Here is a 26,699-nt window from a genome sequence, read left to right on the forward strand (position 1 = left end):
AAAAAAAAAAAAAAAAAAAAGTGAAATTGATTAAGAAATTAAAAGATGGATTCTTTGAGGAAACCAATAAAATAAATAAACCTCTAGTAAGCCACATTGAAAAGCAGATAGCATAAATAAGCAATATGAGGAATTCAAAGAAGAATATAACTAGAGATATATATAGTAGAGTAGAAATTAGAAATATTTGTTATACTGGAAATTTTTTAATATTGTGTAGTCTTATGTCAGTAAATTGAAAACTGTTGTGAAATCCACAACTTACCAGAAAAACACAAATTTGAGAGTTAACTCTAGAAGAAATATGAAATCTGAATAAATCAAACATCGTAAAGATAATAGATCAATAGTCAAAAGTCTCCCAACAGTCCCCTCCCAGTCATCCTTCCATCCCTTGCCAAAGAAGCCAGGCCAGACGGCTTTACAGGTGAATTTAACCAAATTTCATGGAACAGACAATACTAACTTGCACAAACTATTTTAGACAAGAAGAGTAAAGGATATTCAGTTTATATTACAAAGTTAGTATAGTCTTGATACCAAAATAGGACACTCTATAGACAAAGAAAATTACAGATTTTTAACATTGACACGAAAATCCTAAGTAATTATGAAATCAAATCCAGCAAAGTATACAGAATAATACATCAAATAAAATTTGCTCCAAATGTAAATATAGTACTACGATTTAAAAATCTATCTGTAATTTACCTTATTATCAGATTAAAAAGTGAAGACCCATATGCTTATCTCAATGGATATAAACAAAGCATTACAAAGTTAAGAACTATAATTTAAACAAAATGTTATAGTTAACTAGCAATATTTACTTTATGTGGGTATATATGAAGAGTCTATAACATATTTAATTATGGGACTATAGAAGCATTCCTATTAGCATTAAGAATATAACAAGCCTGCTGAAACCTCTACAATTAAACATGATACTATAAGTTCTAGTTTGTGTATTTAAGATAAAAGAAAAAGAGGTATTTAGTGATTAGCAAGGAAGAATAAAAAATATGTGTGGACAGTATCATTTCTCAGCCAGAAACTCCAGGAAGCTCTATAAGAAGAAAAAAATTACAATGACTAAGTGTTGAGTAGTATGATTGAATGCATGATCAATGTGAAAAATCAATAGCAATCCTATATGCCTATGTAATCAGAATTCCATATACCTATGAATGAGAGGAAAAGATCACATTTATACCTGCAACAGAAATACTAAGATACTTAGGAATAAATTAACGCAAATGTGTAAAACATTTATGAAGAATGTTATAAATAGCAAAGGTCAAAAAAAAGAGAAGATTGGAATAAAAAGTATGCAATATGTAACACCAAATTCACAGAATAGAAAATCAATGCTATAAGAAGTATGGTTCTCCACAACGCAATGCAATTTCAATCAAATTCTCAACAGGATTTTTTTGTGGAACTTGACAAGCTGATTCTAAAGTTACAGAGAGAAAAGTTTTAAGAAGACCCAAGACAATTCTAAAGAAATTAAGGAATGTAATTTGCCTTTTCAGAAAGGAAGTTCCTGGTAGAGCTGTAGTAATTAGACAATACAGTGTTTGTAATATGAAGAAAAGCTCTGAAGTAGACACATGTACATATGAGGCCATGACATATGATAGAGGAAACATTATAAACCTAGTGGATTTGCGGAATACTGACTTTCTATACTAAAAAAAAGAAAAACGGATCTCTTTCTTATACCAGCAATTCTCAAACTTTTTGGTCTCAGGACTTCTTCATACTCTTAAAAATTAATGAAGGTCCTACAGAGCTTTTCTTTATGTGGATTATATCTATCAATATTTATCATATTAGAAATTAAAACTGAGAAATCTGTAAAACACATGAACAGACAAGCACACATTCTGTTAGGCATCTGAGTGATGACATTATTACATGTTGTGTAGCCTCTGGAAGACTCCACTGTTCATGAGAGAATGAGAGTGAAAAAGACAAATAGCATCTTAGTATGATTATGAAAATAGTTTTGACCTTATAGGCCTCCTGAAAGTGTCTTGGGGACTCTACAGGTGTATCCCCATACTACAGTTTGGGGGCCACTGCTATAACTTGAACTCCAGATAGAAAAGATCTAAACCTGGCATAAATTAAAAACTTTATAACTATTAGAAGAAATTATAGGAGAATACATTTCATGATCACAGGGGAAGGAAGAATTACTTAAATGTAACATCAAAAACACAAATTGTGAAGGAAAAACCTAATAAATTTTAACACTCCAAATTTAGTACTTCTGTTTGATAAAATATCCCATAAACAAGATTAAAAGGAATGCCACAGTCTGAGAGAAGATAACTGTAACATATATTAAACAAAAGATTAGTATTCAGAAAATATATATTACTTTCGTAAATCAGAGAAAGATATTCCAATAGAAAAAGAAGTAAAAGAAAATGTGCTCAGCTTCACTCTAGTAATCAGATAAATACAAATCAAAACATCCATCAGATTGTCAAATCTATGTCTGAAAATGTCATGTATTGGGAAGGATATAGGGAAATGAAAAAATCTTACCTTCTGTTGAGGTGTAAATTGGAACAACCACTTAGGAGAGCAATTTGGAAATACCTTGCCTAGTTGAAAATGCAAACATTCTATGATCCAGAAACATCTATAATTTAGGAAAAAAAGGTTGAAAACGTATAAGGAAACATTCATTAATGTATTTGTTGAATAAATATTGATCAAGTTCCTATCTAAACCAAGCATTATACAAGGTCTTGAGAATAAAATGATGAACAAGACAGTTCTCATGAAATGGAGACAAACTTATAAATAAACACATATATCAGGTAAGGCAGGGTAAAGGGATAGGTGCTGGAAGTGGTATTTTAGGTAAGATGGACAGGGAAGGCTTCCCTGAGGTGAATTTGTGGAAACTTAGAGGAGTGGGGGAACAAGATCTGTGTACTTGTTCTAAGGAAAGTGCATTTCAGGCAAGAAGGAATGGGAGAAAAGCACTTGAAACATTGGAAGAAAGGAAGAAGGTGAGGTGGAGTGGAGTTAGTAACTGGAAAGTGGAAGGAGATGAATCTGGAAGGTAGGCAAAGGCTACATCACATAAGGCCTTCAGGCCACGGTAAGGAGTTTGGACTTTTTGTGGAATGAGAAGCCATTGGAGGGTTTTGCTCAGGGATATTGTATTAGTCCATTTTCATGCTGCTGATAAAGACATACCCGAGCCTGGGGAATTTACAGAAGAAAGAAGTTTTTTGGACTTACAGTTCCATGTGGCTGGGGAGGCCTTAAAATCATGGCAGAAAGTGAAAGACACATCTCACATGGCAGCAGAGAAGAGAGAGCTTGTGCAGGGAAACTCCCATTTTTTTAAACCATTAGATCTTGTGAGACTCATTCACTATCACGAGAACAGTGGAGGAAAGACCTGCCCCCATAATCCAATCACCTCCCACCAGGTTCTTTCCACAACACATGGGAATTGTGTGAGTTACAGTTGAAAATGAGATTTGGGTGGGGACACAACCAAACCATATCAGATACTACTGATCTAAAGTGCATTCTTAAAAGGCCACTCTAGCTGTTCTGTGTAGAAGAGACTGTAGGGTGTAGGGTAGAAAACTATTACAATCATAGAAAAGTGATGCTGATCACTTGGATTGGTTGAAAGTGTTGAGAAGTGGTTGGATCCAGAATATATTTTGAAGCCAAAACAGATAACTTGATGGGGTTTTGAGATGTGAGGAAAGGGGTTCAAGGATGACTGAAGTTTTTGGTGGAGCACATAGGCCCAGTGCCTGGTGATGTTATTTACTGTGAGAGAGATTACTTAGTACTATATGGTGAAAAAGGATAGGAAGGGATAGTTGTTGCAATATTTGTTTGTAGCAACAAAACACTAGAAACAACCCAAGAATGAATGAATGGGAACAAGGTGTTGTGTATTCATTCTATGATATACAGAACAGAAATTAAAATAACTAATTGACTTTATATCAATATATGGATATATTTGAAAACATTGTGCAACATCAAGTTGCAGCATATTATATCTGTATGATACTGTGCATTCATTTTAAAAAAAATACAAGATGCTGTAGTTTTCTACAATTATGTCAAACAAGAGCATATCAACAGGGACTAGCAGATTTGCACTAAATTTGTGATAGTGATTGTCTCTGGGGAGTAAGGAAATGAAAGGAATTATACTAGGAAGGACATGCTACTTTCTTTTAAAAACACTCTGAAGGAAATATGAAAAGACAATAACATTAGTTCATTTGGGGTGATAAGTACATGGATGGTTTGTATTATTGTTCATGCTTTGAAATATTTTGTTTGTTTTCATGAAAGCACAAAGAAAGACTGAGTGAGGTCTGGGAACATGGGCCCAAGCCAACCTCATGCAGCAGGGGAATGACTTCCTGTACACCTGAGGGCCTGAAGGAGCTGACAGCCTAACAGCACCTAGCATGCTCTGACAGTCAGATGGTTGACAGTGGTGATCTGCAGGCTGCCAGTGCAAAGAGAAGGTGGCTACAGTATGTGTAGCAGGGGTTTCTGAAACTCCATCTGCCCCCCTTTGGCATAATACGATCCTCAAACTCTAATGTAGATTCAGTCCAGAGAAAGGCAGGGAATTTGCCAAGATTATATGTTAGGATGGGGGCTTGCAATTGAATTCATTCATAGAAAAATGAAGTATTTCATAATCATCTAAGTTTATAGTGCATGTTTATGTTATGAAAGAAGGAAGCAAAGATGGACAGTGATATAGTTAAATTTCTCACTGGGGAGAAAAGTGGGTAGTCTTGGGTAGAGAAAAAAGAGGAAAGGGGAAAGGCCTAGTCAATTGAGAGAACAACTGTGGTAACAATAATGAAATGAGGTGTCTGGAAGGCCAGAAGTGGTGGTCAAATGGTAAGAGGCATGAATTTCAAATCTGGGAGGCTGAATGGCTCCAGCTGATTTTAGGGTCCTGGATGTGGCCACCAGACTAGGAGGCTGAGATCAATCAGAAGTGGAGGCAACTGGCTGGATGCGGTGGCTCACACCTGTAATCCCAGCACTTTGGAAGGCTGAGGTGGGTGGATCACCTGAGGTCAGAAGTTCAAGACTAACATGGCAAAACCCTGTCTCTATTAAAAATACAAAAATTAGCCAGGCCTGGTGGTACGCGCCTGTAATCTCAGCTACTTCAGAGGTTGAGGCAGGAGAATCGCTCGAACCTGGAAGGCGGAGGTTGTAGTGAGCCAAGATCGTGCCACTGCACTCCAGCCTGAGCAACAGGAGCGAAACTCCATTCATCTCAAAAAAAAAAAAAAAAAAAAAAAAAAAGAAATAGAGACAACTGTAGTCTCCCTCTTTTATCCTGATATATATTTAGTGTTTTATAAAAGAAACGTTTTCCATTTATTTTCTAAACTGTAATCATGGATGGGTTGGTAATGAAAGTATTATTCTCACTGTTCAGTACTTTCTTATTTCACGGTATTACAGAAATCACATGATTGTGAAGCTAGAAAACTCTCAGGAGGTTATGGGCTTTCCTCCTCTTCTAAAAGTGTCCATTAGAATTATATATGTGTAAGGCTTCTTGGTAGAAAGTGTCTTTAATTTTTTGAAGTAAGCTGCTTAAATCTCAAATCACTTTTGAGCTAAGGTTAACTTATTATTTTAATTCAGTATCTCTCTACTTACCTGAGTTGCAACTTCTCTATCTTTGGTTCCTGTGTTGTAAAAAAAACACATACAATTTTTCACCTATCAAACTGTCAAAGATTAAAATATTTGATAAAATATTGTTTTGATGAAGGCTTGAGGAAATAGCCAGTCATAAATAGTTGATGGCTGTGTAAGGGATGGAGTGAAATTTGGAAAAATCTTTCAAAAGTAAAAATGCACATACATATTGATACAAATTCCATGTCTAGGTATTTATCCAATGAGTCTATGCAATGCAATATTGTTAATAATACAAAACATTGGCAACAACTTATATATCCCTCAATAAAATGGCAAAACAAAATGGCACAGGCATCCAGTTAACACCACTCAGCTATTAAAATAGCCAAGCCACTGGCTTTCCATATGGAAAATTATCTAAGATATCTGGATAAATGAAAAAATAAAAGAGTAATATGTATATTACACTACCATCTGTGTAAAAAAAGAAAAATTATATATATTTATAAATACATGTATACACTTTTATATATAGAATGTCCATGGGAGGAAATTTAAGAAATTGGAAATAGCGGTTGCCTCTGGGAAGGAAAACAGAATCACTGAGAAAGGAGAGAAACATACTTTTCATGATATGCTCTTTTGTGCCTTTTGATTTTGTGTACATGAGTGTGTTACCTATTCAAAAATAAACAAAAAAATTTTTAAGTCCACAATCATTTTTAAGCAGAGATAGCAATTTATTCATTAAACGTAAATAGATACCTCCCCTACACACACTTATGAGACTCTGTGCCAGTGATTCTTGTATTTTTGAAAAGAAATATATCACACAGTCAAGCGTGGTTCCTTCAAAGAGAGCATCATCCTGCTGACTGAGTCCCCTTCATATAAAGAGAAGAGGTGACTTCTCAAGGGATACTATCTGTGGATCATTAAAGACCCATCTAACTCAAAACATTTCCTTTTGTTAACTTGTCCCAGTTCTGGAAATCCCTACCATGGAACTTCCTTTATTTTTATTTTAGGATAAAGGCATTACATTTTTAGGAAGTCCCTGTCAGGCTACAAATATGTAACCTGGTAACATTAGGATGGATTTTTCAGTTGGTTCCCTAGCAGAAAGCTGTTTCTTGAAAAATAAGGTTGGTTTGGTGGGAGGGAGTTTAAAGACACTGATGCATGCAATACTGCAGAGAAGAGTTTACATCCTGGAGATTTGCCAAATGAGAGTTCCTGGGTAGTAACAGGCAGCATGAAGGCAATGAGCATTTTGGAGCACTGAAGGAAGAGATGAAGCTTTGTAGAGAGTGTTGCATACAAACCCTGTCCGGTTTTTATGAAGAAAGCTCTGACTGTATAGAAGGGTGAAGTCCTACACCAAAATTACAGGAAGGCCAAAAGTCACAGTAATTGAATACAGGTTGACAGTAGGCCCATGCTCTTCAGCATTTTTTAAAGCTGTAACAATGATATGACCTGTTATGAGGTGATTTTTTTTTTTTTTTTTTTTTTTTTTGAGACAGAGTCTTGCTCTGTCACCCAGGCTGGAGTGCAATGGTGCGATTTTGGCTCACTGCAACCTCCGCTGCCCGGGTTCAAGCGATTCTCCTGCCTCAACCTCCCGAGTAGCTGGGATAACAGGTGCCCACCCATGAGGTGATTTTATATACATCATTTGCCCCAAAATTAGTCAATGTATGTTCTGAATAATACCAATCTCTTGGAATGTGAATAGATGTTGCTAAAATATGTTGTATGATCAAATAAGTTTGGGCAACAGTAGTTAACACAGAAATTTTCTTCTTGTTGGGACGTTTCAGAGCCTATAACATGGAAATAGGTATTTCTCCAAGGGAAAAACAATTATGCCGTGTGCCCAAAATTGTCTTCCCACAGAACTCTTTTTTATCACAGCACATGTCATGCAGTAATGTTAGGTGGGAAACTTGGGCATCGCCGAACCTTCCTACCCTTGCCGTGGCTTCCCATTTCTATCCTGATGATCATTTCCACCTTGTTTTGCCTTACCCCCTCCTCTGAATCATCACATAGATGACATCAAAAGGAATGATGACCTTCACACAAGGACTTCCTTCCCACTTATTACTATACTCCTATGTGTGAGTAAAGGCTTTGCATTTTTTGAAGTAACTACAGTCTATAATAAGACTAAGACCAGTGTGAGATTAGAGCAGGCCTTAATGCTACAGTTGTCAGTGAAGCCTGTCCTTTAGGTATCATGGTGCTCTCTGTAATTGTCCCTCACCTTCTCTTAGGCCTCAAAAACTGGCTTGGCACTAGGGCTCACTGAAGCAATCATTGTGTCTTTTTCCCCCTTCCACGTTTGATTCATCTAAGTTCCTAAATCTTTGAAGGCTGAAATTAAGTTTCATTAGAGTTAGAAACTCCAGACCATGGACTGCCACCAATCTCTGGACAGTACCTATTGCCAATATTACATAATTTGGGACTGTGACAGCTCTGGTCAACATAATCCCCAAGGGTCAGAGATAGCCGTCAATGGTAGCACCACTTATTATTTTCCTCAAGAGAGACTGATTACATATGTATGTGTAAAATCAGAATAAGGCTTTCTGTAGCCTTAGTGTCCATCTGAATATTTTGTCTCATTCAAAAGAATCACAAATCCATCTTTAAAGAGCTTTGAAAAATAATTTATTTTCACTGAAGACTCTTGAAAAAGTAGCAAAGTGATGAATCACATCACATCACAAACAATGGAACTTAGTCAAAATCCTCCTTTTCTATTCCCCCAGAGCCCCCCACGGCAGAGCAGCCGTTGTCCAAATGTTCCTGCTCGGATTTCAGTCACTCTCTTCACCTCTCACCTCCCTATCTTCTCTGTCCCTTTCCCCTTCCTTCCAGATCTTTTCCACTGCAAGCAATTCTTATCTTTGTTTTCTTTTTAATGTAAATTGCTTTAGCTTCCCCTTCAATTCTTCTTTCTATCCCTTACCACCTTTTCTCTCTATTTCTTTCCCTGGCTTACCCCTTAGACTCAGCAAGGAAGCCGGAGGAGAACAGAAGAAGGGAACATGATCACTTCTTACAAGTTACTCTTTTTCTCTGACATATATAGCTTATGTAATACATATGACGTATAACACATGTAACATGTAATATACAATAGATATGATATATACTATGTTATATGTCCAGCAGAGCCTCATTATAACAGTCCTTGTCATCTGTCCTATAAGGCTACTAAATTAATGGAGCAATTAGGTACTTTTTTCTGATGCTCTAGTAACTAGTTCCATTTTTAAAGTTTACACTTTTAACTCAATTGCATAGCATAGTGATAATATTCTAAGGAATTTCTCCAAAGACTGTGTAATTAAGCTGTGTGCAATCAAAGCAAATGGACAAAATATACAGATATTGGTCATTCATATGAATAAAGCTGTCCATCTGTCTTTCCCTGGTCAGATAGTCTGAGCTCACATGGGAAGGCCCTTTTGTGTCTTATTTGTGCTAAAGAAGATAAGAAAAGCATTGAGTAAGAACTAGGTCAGCTCCCTTCCACTGCTTATCACAGTCATCAAAGCAAATTTCTTAGGCTTAGAAGTTTCATGTCTTTTAAATGGATTCACTGTTTTTTCTTTTATCCAAACCAGAATGGCATTTGCTAATCATCTCACTTTCAAGCCAGCTTATATATCATAGTGCGCATGTGTATAGATTTGTGTGATTTTTCTCAAATTATTATTTTTGGTTTGCATGTCTAATTGTTTGCTGGGTAAATACTTTATATGCAAACTCTGCAAAAACATATACTCTAGGCTGAGTATAAAATTTGAGAATCAAAAGTAGGAGTTTTTTCAGAGAGACACTAAACTTGAAAAAGAATAGAAAATGTCAGAATAAACTACCCAATCCTCCTGATGGTTGATCTTTGTCAGAGTGAAATCAGGATTCAGTGATGAAGACCACATCCTGTTGCCATGGAAATGATTGTGCTGTCACAAATATAGTACTATGACTTCATGGTAAAGAGGAACAGATGGTCTGGAAGAGAATGAAGGCCAAGGTTAGCACAATTGTTTGGGGAATAAGTCATCTTAGATCCTTTTTGGAAGTAGGTAGAAGCACAAATAATAAGCAAAAATGACTTGACTGTAGCTTTGTAAAACCACTGAGTTAGAAAGAGCTTAGTCAAGGTAAAACTACAAAGCTCTTTTCCAATGAAAGGAAAAAACATTTTAATGTAGGATGAAGCACAGGTAAGAATATAAAACAGCTTTACAAGTCCATATTCCAAAGTTGCTTCTCCACCCTTCCCCAACCTCTCACTTGACTGCTGTTGAGGTTGCTAGCACCTAGAATGCTTAGGGCCAGTGGTAAGATTTAAAAAAAAAAAAAAAAAAAAAAAGGCTGAAGTAGACCGAAACAATATTTGCCATTGTTTTTACAATGCCTCATTTTTAGATATTTCTGATTTTAGTGTTGGTTTGATTCAGACATCCTGGATCATATATATCAAAACAGCCTTAAAACACAGGATTGGATAGTTGAACTAGTAGGTATAGGGCCTACACAGTAAAATCAGGGGCATGTGTACCTCGTTCATCTTGCCCCTAAGTGATCATATGTCCAGATGGGGTTCTCCAGCCATGATGACACTCTGAAAACCAATCTCCACTAACAGGAAAATAAAACCAAGGTGTCCTCAGCTACTAAAAATTGATGCTGGTCAAAAAAGCACTAACTTTTAAAAGGGTCAGCCTGGTATCTTCTCAAAATGATGTTGTTCATTTAAAGGGCAAAGCTTATTGTTATGATCTGAATATATGTGTCCCCACCCAATTCGTATATTGAAATCCTAAGTCTTAAGATGATGGTATTATTAGGTGATGAAATTGTGCCACAGAGTTAAAGAAACCAGTGAATAACAGAAATTCTTGAGCTTGTATGATGGCAGATAAGAAACAACTTGCTGAAATGCTGAAACTCCCTCTGCTTGTAAGATTAAAAAAAAAAAAAAAGGCTGAAATTGATTGGAACCAACATGGTCAATTGGAGTCTGTGCAGAATAACATTTTCATTTTCACCATGTTTCCTACTAAGTTCCCCAAATTTGCAAATGTGATTTATGAGGTCGCATGAAGAGTTCTGTGCATGCCTGAGGACTTTCCAGACCTCCCTTTCTCTTTACCAATCACCTACTAATCCCAGAGTCTACCCCATAAACCCTTTCTAATAAAATGACTGCCTTAAATCCAGCACAGGGAGACAGATTTGATTTGGACTCTTCTCTCCTTGTTGACTGACTAACAATAAAACTTTTCTCAAAAACCTGGTGCCATAGTATTGGCTTCTAGTGCCTTTGTTACTGAGCCCTTTTGCTCAGCAACAGTGGGGCCTTTGGGGAAGTGATTAGGTCATGATCTTCATGAATGAGATTAGTGCCCTTATAAAAGGGACTGAAGAGAAACCTCTCACCCCTGTCACCAGGTGAAGACACGCTGAGAAAGTGCCTATGAACCAGATCCTTACCAGACACTGAATCTGCTGGTGCCTTCATTTGGATTTCCTAGCCTCCAGAACTTTGAGAAATTGCTGCTGCTTATAAACCACCAAGTTTGTGATACTTCATTATAGCAGCCTGAATAGGCTAAAGCAATTATAAATGCCACTAAAATCACTTGTCCTTAGAAACACTTTTTATTTGGAGTAGAAGCAACAAAAGAGATTTCCCAGCAGTATCATTCTCTGGGGTTGATTATCAAGTGAATTAACCAAGGGGAGCTAACATGAGATACTAGCTAGTATGTGCCAGTGCAAGTACTTTTTGTTTTTGGTTTTTTTTTTTTTTTTTTTTTTTTGAGACAGAGTTTCACTTGTGTTGCCCAGGTTGGAGTGCCATGGTGTGAACTCAGTTCACTGCAACCTCTGTCTCCCTTGTTCAAGCAATTCTCCTGCCTCAGCCTCCTGAGTAGCTGGGATTACAGATGCCTACCACCACGCCTGGCTAATTTTTGTATTTTAATAGAGATGGGGTTTCACTATGTTGGCCAGGCTGGTCTTGAACTCCTGACCTCAGGTGATCCACCCGCCTTGGCCTCCCAAAGTGCTGGGATTACAGGTGTGAGCCACTGCACTTGGCCACAAGTACTTTTTAAAAACCATTTATTTTGAAATAAGTTCAGATTTACAGGAAAGTTGCAAATATAGTGCACAAAGTTCATGGATATTTTTCATCTAGTTTCTGCTAATGTTATGTTATATAACCACAGTACAGTGATTGAAATTGTGAAATTATTGGTACCATATTGTTAATTAAACTACATACTTTATTCATATTTCACCAGTGTTTCCTTTTTTGGTCCTGAGATCTAATGCAGGAGACCGTGTTACATTTAATTATCACGTCTAAGTCTCCCTCAATCTGTTTCTGTCTTGTTTTTTTCATGATCTTGACAATTTTGAAGACCACTGGTCAAGTATTTCATAGAATTTCCCTGAATGGGGCTTTTTCTGAAGTTTCCTCATGACTGGACTGAATTCTGAACTTTTGGAAAATGGTATCATGGAGGTAGAGTAGTCCTCTCATCACATCATATTGGGGGTACATTATCAACATGACTTGTTGACTGATGATGTTAACTGTGATCACTTGGTTAAGGTAGTGCCTACCAGTTTCTTTACTGCAAAGTTATCATTTCTCCTTTCCATTAGAGAATGGATGTTATTCCATTAGAGAATGTTATTTGAAACAATCAATAAGTCCAGTCTATACTTAAGAAGAGAATTAGACTTTACCTTCTAGGAGGATTATCAAATAACTTGTGGACATACATTTAAGCTACCACAATAATTAATAAACATTTTTGATGAGATACGTTGAGGCTACACAGATATGCTGCTTCTCCTTAAGGTTTTACCTACTAATTTTAGTGGACCTTACCTGCAGCAGTTATTACTAAGGTGCTCTAATGGTGATTTTTAAATGTCCTTCATTCTTTCTACACTTATAGTTTAGAATTTTTCTGTAAGGAAGGTTTGCTCTTCTTCCCCTAATTTGTTTATTTGTTTATTTACTTATTTGTACTCATTCCATACTGTTGTATGGAATATGGAATGAAATTATATATTTTATATATTTTTTTCTTTGGATCGTAATCCAATAATCTAATTATTGATTTTCTTGTTCAAATTGTTCCAGTTTAGGTTATTGGGGGATGGTTTTGGGTTGGTTCCTGTGTCTGTTATGCCCTACACAGAAAACAATCAACACTGCAAACCCAAGGCTGAGATCTTTAGAAGAGGCTGCTTGATTGACCCTTGCCTGACATCTGGGAACTTGGCTTGTGAAAAGTTCCTCAAAACAACATGAAAAGTCTCCTATACAAGGCTGTTTGGCCCACTTGAGGCACTGAATAACCGCTTCCTTCAGAGTCTGACATTTTGGTAGTTGCCAGGCAGAGAGTGCCTTTTAGGACTAGCCCCCAATAAATACCCTAAACTCTGAGTCTCAAATGGGACACACACATGCACATACCCCACACACATGTATAAACACACGTTGAATTAATATTGTTATTGCCAACTTTATTTAGAACCACAGGATTCATTCCATTCTTCTCTGCTTGCTTGTTGGTGACTTCTTTCTCTGACAGTGAGAAAGCTGGCTTCCATTAGCTACAATTTATTTACTTATTTGTTCAGCCTTAGTATACATGTAAAGTAGTTCCAGAACTGCTAACTCATACCCCTGCCTGAAACATAGTGACCAATTAAAGAAAAGCATTTATGCACAGTTGATTTTGCTTTAGCCTTACAGCATCCAGTTAAAACACATTCCCAAAGTTACTTAGGTCAGCTTCTTTTTCCCCAGCCATTTTAGTCAGGTTATGTCATATATTTGTAACACAGATTTGTCAGTCTGCATTCCACTGGAATCTCCCCATATCCTGGTTGATTTTTAAAAAAATTGTATACAGTAAATTTCACTTAGGTTTATAATATATTATATCTTAGTTAGAATAAATGTACCTTCTGTAAGTGCTGACAAATGCAGTCATGTTTCTACCACCACAGTATTTTGCAAAACTGTTTTATTACCCTAAAAATGTCTTGTGTGGCCCCTTTGCAGTCAACCTCTTCTCAACACATGGCAACCACTGATCTGGGTTATCTGTCTCTATAGCTTTGCCTTTTGCAGAATGTCCTATTAATAGAATAAAATAGGCTGTGGTCTTTTAGGTCTAGCTTCTTTCACTTAGCAAAAATGTATTTAAGATTCATCTGTGTTTTTGTGTGAATCAATAGTTCATTTCTTTTTATTGCTGAGTAGTATTCCATTGCATGATATACCACAATATGTTCATCTGTTTACCTCTTGAGGATATCTTAGTTACTTCTGGTTTTTGGTAATTATGAACAAAGCTGCCATACATATTCATGTATAGGTTTCTATAAATACAAGTTTTCAATTCACTTTGGTAATTACCCAGGAGTGGTTTTGTTGGGTCATATGATAAGAGTATGTTTAACTTTGTAAGAAACTGACAAACTCATTGTACCATTTTGCATTACCACAAGGAATGAATGAGTGTGCATGTTGCACCGTGTTTTAACCAGCATTTGGAATTATCTTTTTTTTTTTTAAGTTGCTATTCTAATAGGTATGTTGAGGTATCTTACTGTAGTTTTCATTTTCATTTTTCCAATGACTATCATGAGCATCTTTTTATATGCTTATTTGCCACTTGCATATCTTCTTCGTACAGAGCTATTGCGTATCTTCTTTGTACAGATTCTACTCAGATCTCTTTTTCTCTTTTTAAAATTGGGTTATTGGTTTTTCTTGTTAGGAATTCTTTATATTCTGGTTGGAAGTCCTTTATTGATATATGATTTGGAACTTTCTTCCCAGTCTGTGGCTTGTATTCTTATTCCACTATCAGCATTTTGGAGACAGGGGCAAGTTTGGGGGAAAAGCCAAAGTTTTGAATTTTGATGAGTCCAGTTTATCACATTTTTCCTTTTATGGATTGTGCTTTTGGTCTTCTATCTAAAAATTCATTACCAAACCCAAAATCATACATAATGCTGTTTTTCTTCTAGAAGTTTTAAATTTCTACATTTTACATTGAGGTGTATGATCTCTTTGAGTTCATTTTTGCATAGATGTGAGGTCCGTCCTCTTTCCCTTCCTTTCCTTTCTTTCCCTTCCTTTCCTTTTCTTTTTCCCTTTCCTTTCCTTTTCCTTTTCTTATTTCTCTCTTCCTCTCCTTTCTTTCATTCTTCCTTTCTTTTGTTCTTTCTTTCATTCTTTGTCAAATTATTCCAGTACCATTTGTTTAAAACACTGTATTTTCTCTGTTGAATTGAATTTGAATGTTGTCAGAAATAAATTGACTGTATATGAGTGCATTTATTTCTGGGCTATATATTCTATTCCTTTGATCTTTATGTTATATTAATACAGTAGTATGAATATCATAATTATAATATTCTCTGTCTAGTACTTTTTTTTTTTTTTAAAGACGGGGTTTCACCATGATGGCTAGGCTGGTCTTGAACTTCTGACCTCAGGTGATCCACCCACTTCAGCCTCCCAAAGTGCTAGGATTACAGGCATGAGCCACTGCGCCCGGCTTTCTCTGTCTAGTTCTAACATCTATGTCATATCTGGTCTAGTTATGATGATTGCTTTGTCTATTCAGGCTGTCAACCTAGATATTTCAACTAATTATCAAAATGATCCTTGAAAGTATAGTATTAGCTGAGATGTTTTAAATACATTATGTTAAAGTTTCCAAATGAATCTAAGAGTTCAAGGAGAATTTTAAAGTATATGTTTATATTTTATGATTGTCTAATGTAAGATTATTCTGGATCTTGTCATACAGTGTTAGTTGCCATGTTCCAGTTTACTGTATAACAGAGAATACCCATAGTAACAACATGTAATATTTATGAATGGAAAAACATGTCATGTTAGACTTATGTTAACTTCACATGTCTTAAAGTCATTATAATCGTACACGTGTGGAATAATTTTATCAGTTTTGCAGAAAAAAGTAAGTTTTTATAGTATTTACATTAATTAGACATTTTCATAAAAATGCTGTATTTAATAACTTGAAATTTTGGTTAAACATGATGAAAATGACATAGTACCATCTTATGCATTGTGGTCAATGTAATATATAAATTTCTTATATGCATCAAGTGAAGGCTAAATGACATCATGCTAGGTGTACAAATGAAGTACTGCCAGTAGATTAAACAGAGAAGAATGAGATAATTTTCACTATAACAGTCAATTTCACATTACAAGTGCATATTTTCACATTGCAAGAGTACATATAAGCAATGCAATATATACACTTGCAATGTGACAGAAAGCAAAAGGAACTCATATCACCCTCTCCTCCTCTTTTGGAATTGGCAGCCTTGACCTGAGAACTTTGAACAGAGGCAGCCCTTCCATAAACTGTAAAGAGGGAACCCAGTTACCTGTGATGGGATAAGGGCACTTGCCAAAGTGGGTAAGTGGGACTTACCCCTCTGGAGGAAGAAGCACCATTTCTAAGTTACACAGAGGCACCAAATGGAGTAATGGTAGCTCTGGTTGAAGAATGCTTTCTGGGTCATGTGTGGTGGCTCATGTAACCTCAGGGATTTGGGAGCCCAAAGTGGGAGGATCACTTAAGTCTAGGAGTTAAGACCAGCCTGGGCAACGTAGTAAGACCCCCGTCTCTACAAAAAAATTTTTTTTCAATTTTTATTTTAGGTTTGGAGGTACATGTGAAGGTTTGTAACATAGATAAACAGGTGTCACAGAGGTTTGTTGTACATATTTTTACATCACCCAGGTATTAAGCTCAGTATTCAATAGTTATCTTTTCTGTTCCTCTTCCTTCTCCCACTCTCCCCCTCAAGTAAACCCCAGTGTCTGTTGTTTCCTTCTTTGTGTTCATAAGTCCTTATCATTTAGCGCCCACAAAAATAATTTTTTTTAAGTAGCTGCGTTGGTGGTGTGTGTCTGTAGTCCCAGCTACTCCAGAAGGGGATGCAGGAGGATCACTTGGGCCCAGTAGTTCAAGGCTGTAGTGAGCCGTGATCGCACCACTGTACTCCAGCCTGGGAAACAGTGAGATATTGACTCAAAAAAAAAAAAATAAATAAATAAAAGTCCTTTCCTTTGCCAGGTCTGTTGTATCCACCAGGATACATTTAGCTACAAGTCAGAGAACACATGCCAAATAGTAGCTTAAGCAATTAACACATGTATCTGGCGATAGATGGCTCTGGGGTTGGGAAATGGTTCCACAATGCCGTTAAAGATCAGTTATTTTCTCCACACCGACACCCTCAGAGTCTTGAATGCTCATCCCATGGTAATAAAATTGCTGCTGCAGCTCCAAGATTACATCCTCATACAATTGTATTGAACCCTTATCTGTTTCGATCAGGAATAAAAATCATTCCCAGAAGTAAACTCCTCCTCCCACCCCAGCAGACTTCCCCTCATGTACCATTGGCCAGAACTGGGTCACATATCTACACTGGCTTTAAAGAGAGCTGAGAATTATATCCTAAAAAGGAAGAAGAGTTGGCAACCAACAGTGTCCACCATACCTTGAAAAAAAGTTTCTTTTCTACTTTCTGTCTCAAAGGCAACCTTCAAGTCTAGTGAGAAAAAAAGCACCCCAACTACCCTTCTTTCTGATTCTGGAATTTCTGTCCTAAATAACATTGTCATCTCTATACTGACATTTAACTTATTTAGACTAATTTGAAACAAGGTAAGTTTAAGTTCATTTGAAATTTTTTAAATTATGCAATAATTTTAGCCACTTGCATATTTACCACTTTAAACTGCAGCTTATTGGTAAGGGCTGCGCTAAACAGGGAAGGCCAAGAACTAATCTTTAATGATGGAAGCTTGAATGAATAAATACCAAACACCTGGGACAATTACATTTTTTTTGTATACAAAAGTATCTACCAATCTTCTTAAGCAATTTTTTTTCTGAACTCCCTCTCTGCAACCCTGTTTAAGGTATGTGTCATTTGCGCGTTGTGGGGTGACAGAAAGTTAGTCAAGGCAGCAACTGAAGGTAACCTAGATAAATTAACTCAATATTGGCTTCTTACTGTATCCATAAGTTGGCTTTTCTTTGTTTATACAGAAAGACTCTTTCTGTTAAAAATTTATTTGTATTCATTTCATCTTTATTTCTGGTAATTTTTTTTCTCAAAAGTTTTGTGTGCCTAAAAATGTGAGTGTAAATTAAATCTTCCTAAATCTCAAAGCATGGATACCCAATTAGGATCTTGGCATGTAGAGGAATTCTATACATGAATCTTTCTCTCAAACAAAAAATTAAATAATAACTCTCTATTTCTTGTGTAAATATAGATTTACTTATATGAAGTTTGACTAATAGATGATATACTTTTCTACTTCAGTTTTCCTTAGTTGTATTATTTTCAATAGTGTGCACATTTCTCATAATAAGTTCCTGTTAAGACAACTTCCTCTTCACACACACACACACACACACACACACACACACACACGCACCCTAAAGAAACAAACACTCTAAACCCCACTTTATGTTAAAAAAATATATATATATCTTGCTGAAACTTGCCTTTTTCCTTAATGGAGCTTTTAGGAAAGGGTATGAGTGAGGTTCATTCTTCCCCCTCCGAACCCCATTTCTGAGATTGAGAAAGTAAATCTGATCTGGGTCATTCTCATATGAAAAGTATTTTATTTTTTTTTTTGACAGCATATTTAATTTTAATCCATATTATTGCTTCTGTACTTTTTGCAGAGAGGCTAAGAAAGCAAAAGATTTATCATTCCTAATTGTACAAAGTTGGATTACTTCCGCGTACCCTTTCAGTGCCATTGATATGAGGAAATAAACCCTCTACTATGTATTAATGACATCTTCTCTATGTGAATAATTTGCTTAAATCATCTCGGAAACCACTTCAGTTCATACTCTTTAGAGCCTAAAGGAAGATTTTAAAGCATTTTCATTGCTACTGGCCTGCACTTACCTTCTGTGAGGAAGTCTTCTTTGAAAGATTTTCTGAGCCCGAGACCTCTCAAAGGCTCACAACTGAAGGGCAAGGGAGGACTTGGCAGGGGTGGGATGGGTGAGAAGAGAAAACAGAACAAGGGCACTGATGATCATAGGCAGTGAGTGCTGCTCTACCCCACACACCACTGGAATTCCAACTGGTGGGACTCTGGCTGGCAGTCACTTTTGGATAAGCTCATGTCCTTAGCCTGCTGGACGTGTCACTGGGCTGTAAAGTGGGGCTGTGCAGCAGCAGCTCTTTCTGTCCTCATCCAGGCTTGGTATCGTGTGTGAGGGTCAAGAGAGATCAAGGGTAGCAGTTGGATACTCTCACTTCCATTAGAGTTCTGCAGTGGAGAGGCAGCTGTGAACCCTAATCCACAAGTCTTCCTTCAGAAAGGCAGCATGGAGTCTTACAATAGAAATGGGCCCTGGACTTAGGCAGACCTGGTTCAAATCCTGGCTCTGCCAGGTGTAGTAATTGAATGACTATGAGCAAATTATTTGATTCTGCTGCTTGTTTTCTCATTTGGAAAATGATAGTAATAATCCCTGCTAGCTTCTAAGCCCCTTCATGACAAATCCAGGTTTAGAGTAAAAAGCCAAGGTGGGGCACAGTGGCTGACACCTTTATCCCAGCACTTTAGGAGGCCAAAGGGAGTGGGTCACCTGAGGTTAGGAGTTCAAGATCAGCCTGGCCAACATGGTGAAACTCCATCTCTACTAAAAATACAAAAAACTAGCTGGCATGGTGGCGGGCACCTGTAATCCCAGCTATTTGGGAGGCTGAGGCAGGAGAATCACTTGAACCCAGGAGGCAGAGGTTGCAGTGAGCCAAGGTCACACCATTGCACTCCAGCCTGGGCAAGAGCAAGACACTGTCTCACTCTGTTGCCCAGGCTGAAGTGCAGTGACACGATTTTGGCTCACTACAACCTCCGCCTCCTGAGTTCAAATGATACTTGTGCATCAGCCCCTGGAGTAGCTGGGATTACAGGCATGTGCTGCCATGCCTGCCTATTTTTTTATTTTTAGTGAGACAGGGTTTCACCATGTGGGGCAGGCTGGTCTCCAACTCTTGACTTTAAGTGATTCCCTGCCTCGGCCTCCCAAAGTGCTGGGATTACAGGTGTGAGTCACTGCACCCAGCTGAAAGCCAGAAAGACTTTTAATAGCCTCCTGCCAGTTTCCTTTATTTCCTTCTCTTCCAAATACCCTTCCTGTACCCATGTGGAGGGTGAGAAGAGCTCCCATCTACAGTGAGGGCAGGAAAAATATTTGTGACCATCTGGCCTGTGCAGGCTGGTAGATGTGTGCACAGGGCAGTTTAAAAGAGCAACATGGGCTGGGCATGGTGGCTCACGCCTGCAATCCCAGCACTTTGGGAGGCTGAGGTGGGTGAATCACCTGAGGTCAGGCATTCAAGACCAGCCTGGCCAACATGGTGAAATCCATCTCTACTAAAAATACAAAAATTAGCTGGGGGTGGTGCCACACACCTGTAATCCCAGCTGCTGGGGAGGCTGAAGTGGGAGAATCACTTAAACCTGGGAGACAGAGGCTGCAGTGAGCTGAGATCAGGCCACGGCACTCTAGCCTGGGCGACAGGGCAAGACTTTGTCTCAAAACAAACAAACAAACAAAACCAACCAAACAAACAAACAAGCAAAAAACTGTGAATCAGAAACAGCTATAAAGGTAAGTCAGATAATATACCCTCCTTAGCCACTTGTAAACAGTCTCAGATTTTCCAAGGCATGGAACCTCTAAATCGTCTTTTCACCTTCAGTTCAAACAGCTATACAGCTATATATGACTCACCCATTAGTCTTAAGATTGTGGGTGTATTTTTATGGATGTCTTATGTGCTATTTTGCCCTCTGCACCTCTTTTTCTAGAGTGCATCTATAGTAAGTTTTAGAATTTCTACACACACCTCTATACATAAAGCAGCTCTCAGTCCCTGGACTCCCCTCCGCTTCTTTGAGTCTCCTCAAATCGTCTTCCCTAAGGGACTGTTGCGGGGAAGGTGAGTTCCTTCCTTCCTCTTTTCTCATCTTCTTTTCTTCCAGAGAAGCTCTAGGCCCAGCTAACCCTAGAGTGACTGTTGCCTGTATTCCCGGAGACAAGGACTAGTTCAGGGCAAATGCCACCCATGACAAAGCGGGCGGTCGGGGGGTGGTAGAGTCCTCCTTGTACAGTCTCCCTAAGAAAGTGTTTTCTTCTACTTCACAATTCCCAGGTCAGGGCCAGATGAATCTGTGTTTATTATTGTGCCAGTCACCCAAGGACAGAGGACACTCTTCCTTTCACCTTATCCTGAAGTGTCATCTGGGCAGAGGAAATAAATCATAGAGCCAAAATCTTCTAGTTCCCCGAAATGACTGTTCATTCATCCTCCCCTTCTCACACCACTTTTAAGCAGCTGTTTGTATATAACACTGCACCAATGGGGACAGCTCACTCTTTTCCCCATGCAAGGCCTGTTGCTTATCCACATCTTAAAGTAGGATTGACCAAAATTAAAGGAAGTGTAAAAGCTGCAAGAGAGCCATGTGGCTGGCAGAGCCCAAAACCAGGGCCCCTCTGCAAAGAAGGCATCCCACACACCATAAGTCATGACTCAAAGCACTCAAAGGGTGTCCTTTAGACTAATGTGACCTTGGAACCACACTAGCCTTTCCTTTTGTCCCAGGGCCCTTCTCTGTGGTGAGCCAATAAGAATTTAGCCAAACTCTGAAGTACAAGATTGACAATATGGGAACGTCAAGCGAAGACTATTTACAAAATGCCAAATTTTAACTACCTGACATAGAGACTGGATCCACTTTGCTTATCGTGTCCACTCCAGCTCACTCAGCTTCTACCTCTCGGGGCCGGGGACTGACAAAAAAAAAAAAAAAAAAAAAAAAAAAAAAAAAAACAAAGGCATCTCCTAGTCTTGAGAAAGGAAAGGATCTTTCTGACTGGGCCCTACAGCCTTTGTGTTCAGATTCAATATAGCATGCCTGTTGTCTTTGACAGTCTGAACTCCTCAGCTGTTCCTCATTCTTAAACCAAAAGTAATTTCTATAACCAACTGCCTGAAGTAGGATGCTGGAACTTGGAATCAACATTCTGACCCAGCCTCTTACAGTGGCAATCTTGAGCTTTCTGGGCCTCACCTTCTTTCCTCATGTGCAAAATGCACAAAAGGGCCTGCAAACACTTAGCTCACAGAATCATTCATTGTTAAGATCAAATAAAATAGCATATGAGGAAATGTTGTGAGCTCTAAATAGCTCCATACACATAAACAGTTATTAGACTAAGCTCCTAATGACTCACTATTAATTCCAAATCTGCTCTATTTTCTTGTAAAACCTGAGAGTTCTCTAATCTCTCTCTTTTCCTGGTCATCTCCTGTCATGCCACTCGATTTATCTTTTTCAGCATCTCCCTTCCTCAACTTGTGAAACACACACACACACACACACACACACACACACACAAAAAACCTCTGTCTCTCAGGTTCAAGCAATTCTCCCACCTAAGCTTACCCAGCAGCTGGGATTACAGGTGCATGGCACCACCCTCAGCTAATTTTTGTACTTTTAGTAGAGATGGATTTCACCATGTTGGCCAGGCTGGTCTTGAACTCCTGACCTCAGGCGTTCAAGACCAGCCTGGCCAACATGGTGAAACCCTCAGCCTCCCAAAGTGCTGGGATTACAGGCGTGAGCCACCATGCCCAACCCATGTTGTTCTTTTAAACTGCCCTGTGCACACATCTACCAGCCTGCACAGGCCAGATGGTCACAAATATTTTTCCTGCCCTCACTGTAGATGGGAGCTCTTCTCACCCTCCACATGGGTACAGGAAGGGTATTTGGAAGAGAAGGAAATAAAGGAAACTGGCAGGAGGCTATTAAAAGTCTTTCTGGCTTTCAGCTGGGTGCAGTGGCTCACACCTGTAATCCCAGCACTTTGGGAGGCCGAGGCAGGGAATCACTTAAGGTCAGGAGTTGGAGACCAGCCTGCCCCACATGGTGAAACCCTGTCTCACTAAAAATAAAAAAATAGGCAGGCATGGTAGCACATGCCTGTATTCCCAGCTACTCCAGGGGCTGATGCACAAGTATCATTTGAACTCAGGAGGCGGAGGTTGTAGTGAGCCAAAATCGTGTCACTGCACTTCAGCCTGGGCAACAGAGTGAGACAGAGTCTTGCTCTTGCCCAGGCTGGAGTGCAATGGTGTGACCTTGGCTCACTGCAACCTCTGCCTCCTGGGTTCAAGTGATTCTCCTGCCTCAGCCTCCCAAGTAGCTGGGATTACAGGTGCCTGCCACCATGCCAGCTAGTTTTTTGTATTTTTAGTAGAGATGGGGTTTCACCATGTTGGTCAGGCTGATCTTGAACTCCTAACCTCAGGTGATCCACTCCCTTTGGCCTCCTAAAGTGCTAGGATAAAAGTGTCAGCCACTGTGCCCCACTTTGGTTTTTTATTCTAAACCTGGATTTGTCATGAAAGGGCTTAGAAACTAGCAGGGATTATTATCATCATTTTCCAAATGTAATTCTGCTATGACAATAATCTGGAACTGAGTAAGTTGTAATAAATAGAAATTTATTTCTCACAGTTTTGGAGGCTAAAAAATCCAAGATTGAGGGGCCAGGATCTTGTGAGGACCTTCTTGCTGTGTCATTTCATGATGGAAGGGCAAGAGAGCATGAAAGAAAACAAGAGGGAACCAAACTCACTTTTATAACAAACCCACTCTTACAATAATGACATTGATCCATATGAGGAGAAATCCCTCATGACTGAATAACTTCTTAAAGGTCCCACCTCCCAACACGGTTGCATTGGGGATTAAGTTTCCATCAAATGAACTTTGGGGGACACACTTAAACCATAGTAATCCCTTTGGCTGGAGTATAGAGAATGGCTGAGCAGAGGAAAACATTACTGCAGAAAGTCCAGCCAGGATTCTTCAGTAATTTAAGAAGGAGAAGCTGGGGAGTGGCAGAAAGATAAAGAAAAGTGGAATAATTCTGGAGATATTTAGTAAGTAATTGGCTGGAAAGTACGGTATGCATGTTTCACTGTCCTCCTTCTTTCTTTCTTTATCTCTTTATTCTTTTTTCTTAAGAAGCAAAACTTCTTTAGATAATTCACCACCTTAGGTAACAGTGCTATCTGATCAGTTAGTGGCCTTCAGAAGCATATGCCCCATGTTAGATATTTAACATAGTTATTTAACATTATTGCAAATTAATAGCCATGTGGAAAAATAGATGATACAGGGACTATATTTGGCTTTTGCTTTGGTAGCCCTCAAATCCTACAGCTACGCTGCAGATATTTCTGGTGAATATCCTTTTTCTTTTTAGAATAATCTTTTGATCTGAGCTACTTGTCTATGCAGCCATCATAGGGGTAACTAAAAGTATCACGTTATAAAATCCTTACTATTCTTCAGGTTTCTGGCCCTGCTTTTCATAATGGAACCAAATATTTAGTGTGTTTGGGGGTATTAAAAGTGGGATAGTGTCCCTTACAACCCCTGCCAAAGAGGTAGGTAAAGCAGACCTATTTTTTGGCCCCAGGTGAGTATATCAAGATGGTCCTATGATTCAAGCTGAACTAAAAGGATTATCTTTCTGTGATTTGAAGCAAGACACAGAAACTGAGGTCAGCAGATGACGGGAACTGGAGGTCATGTTTAGTCTGTGCCATAATTGGGGCCATGAAAATTCAAATCATTTTTATGAAGCAGCAGGAACTAAGAAGCTTTCAGAGAAGGATGATGCTGATGTATGGCATAGACAATAGATTATGTGGAGGGAAGGAGTAAGTGGGAGGGAGGGAGCAAGAGAGAAAGAATGAAGTTTAGAAGCTTCTAGATGCCAACTAGACAGCTTGGATTTAGAGAGCATTAAGCTTCCATCTCTCACCCTCAAGAGAGAGTTTCCCACACTCTTCTTAGTCCCTAAAAGCTACAGCCTAAATGTCCTGAATTTATCCAGGACCACATTTCCCTTGGAATGCCTTGCTTTTTTCCATTAGTTTCTACCCTCCCACAAAAATTAATAAATCTCAGTTTACTTCCTACAAGGTGCTGGACCTACAGATATTAACAAGACATTTTCAGATTATAATGTGATGTCTACACTACGTATTTCCTTCTTATAGCAACACTGTATTTATTGCCAAGCTTCTCTATCCTCTATTACAAGCCCAGTCTAAGAAATTCAGATGAAATTGGCTTTTCTTCCTATTCCCCTCCCATTTCAAGCCTAGTGTGGGCAGGTGACCCAGGTTTGGCCAACCAATTCCCCCTTCTAGTCACAGTGATTGAAAAAGGATGGAGACATGATCAGTGTAGGACTAATCAGACTCTTCATTGAGACTTTTATTGGCATTCTGGGCAAATATGCTGTCTTTCAGTGGGATTATCATCTGTAAGGAAAGTGTCACTTAGGGCTGCCAGCAGCCACCTTGTTTTAATGCAGAGAGCACTCAGATCTGAGAATAAAAAAAAATCACAGAGGAAAGTAAAATAAGAGATGGTGAGAGAAAGAAACAAGATCTTGATGATATTATCAGAATTCATGGATATAAGTTGTTCCTAAAGCTGGATCTACCTGTTAGACTTCCCAATCAAATAGATCAATAAATTTCCTCCTTGGTTTAAACCCTAATTCGAATAGAGTTTCCATTATTTGTTTCTGAAATAATCCTCACTAATACAAGCAATTTATAAAATTTAAAAGTGGGCCAGGTGCGGTGGCTTATGCTTGTAATCCCAGCACTTTCGGATGCTGAGGTAGGCAGATCACTTGAGGTCAGGAGTTCGAGACTCCAGCCTAGCCAACACGGTGAAACCCCATCTCTGCTAAAAATACAAAAATTAGCTGGGCATGATGGTGGGAACATGTAATCCAGCTATTTGAGGCTGACGCAGAAGAATCCTTTGAACCAAGGAGGTGGAGGTGGTAGTGAGCCTAGATTGCACCAGTGCACTCCAGCCTGGGTGACAGAGTGGGACGTCATCTTAAAAATAAATAAATAAAATAAAATAAAATTTGAAAGTGCACAGTTACTAACCTTGAACTATTTCAATTTTAGCAATAGAAGGAACATGGGTTGTGAAAATTGAGACTGGCAGGTCTAATTGGTGCAAATGTTTCTTGTGCCATCATTTCCTCTGAAATTAGTTTAGTTATTATGGGAGAGTTGTTAGCTCAGCTGAGACACTGTTATTTTTTACATCTGATAAATTTGGGAGTCATGGGATTGAAATTCCAAGTTAGTTCTGACTTAACCACATTGTGAAATATTGACTTAATGGAAAAAATATTTTGTGTTTTAATCTCCCTACCCTTTATTTAATACTCCCTTGAGCCAAATGTGTTTTTCATTTGGGTGACTTAAAGGAAGGAGGCAGAGATATTCTCAGATGTCATTTCAGGGAATAATTTTACTTCTTAATCAATTATACCCTTTCCAAGTCTGTTAGTACTGATTTTTCTGTCTCCTATTTTTGCTCTTGGGAAAACTTTATAAGTAGTAAGATTTTCAGCCTCAAGAAAATAATTGAAAATATGAAATTTTCAATTTGTACCGCCTCCCCCAATATCTGAAAGAAGCCATGATGAACAAATGAGCAAATATGAGAGTTAGCTCAAGAAATTTATTATTTTTAATGGTGTGCAATTCTTACTGGTAATAGAAACCTGTGTACTTTCTTTCTTTCACTGTGGTGCCAGCAGAATTGCTATGCTTATAACTGATAATTAGGTTTTAACATTTGGGAATATAAATTGAGTGAAACAGCTCATGCCTATAATCCCAGTACTTTGAGAAATGGAAGTGGGAAGATGAGGCCAGGAGTTCAAGACCAACCAGAGCAACATAGCAAGACCCCATCTCTTAAAAAATGGGGAACATAT

The 26,699-nt window shown here is 38.3% G+C and overlaps 1 long non-coding RNA gene across 1 annotated transcript; it reads right to left on the reverse strand.

Moving 5' to 3' along the window:
* Positions 1 to 944: 944 nt before the first annotated feature.
* LOC116560293 lies at positions 945 to 2,686 on the reverse strand. Its single transcript, XR_004272889.1, has 2 exons — positions 2,560 to 2,686; positions 945 to 1,066 (listed from the first exon to the last, which is right to left on the reverse strand). It is a non-coding gene; the product is annotated as an uncharacterized LOC116560293 (long non-coding RNA).
* Between the last annotated feature and the right edge of the window lie 24,013 nt (positions 2,687 to 26,699).

This window comes from Sapajus apella, unplaced genomic scaffold (genome assembly GCF_009761245.1).
Source record: "Sapajus apella isolate SASKATOON/1434 unplaced genomic scaffold, GSC_monkey_1.0 scaffold25, whole genome shotgun sequence".
Lineage (NCBI taxonomy): Eukaryota > Metazoa > Chordata > Mammalia > Primates > Cebidae > Sapajus > Sapajus apella.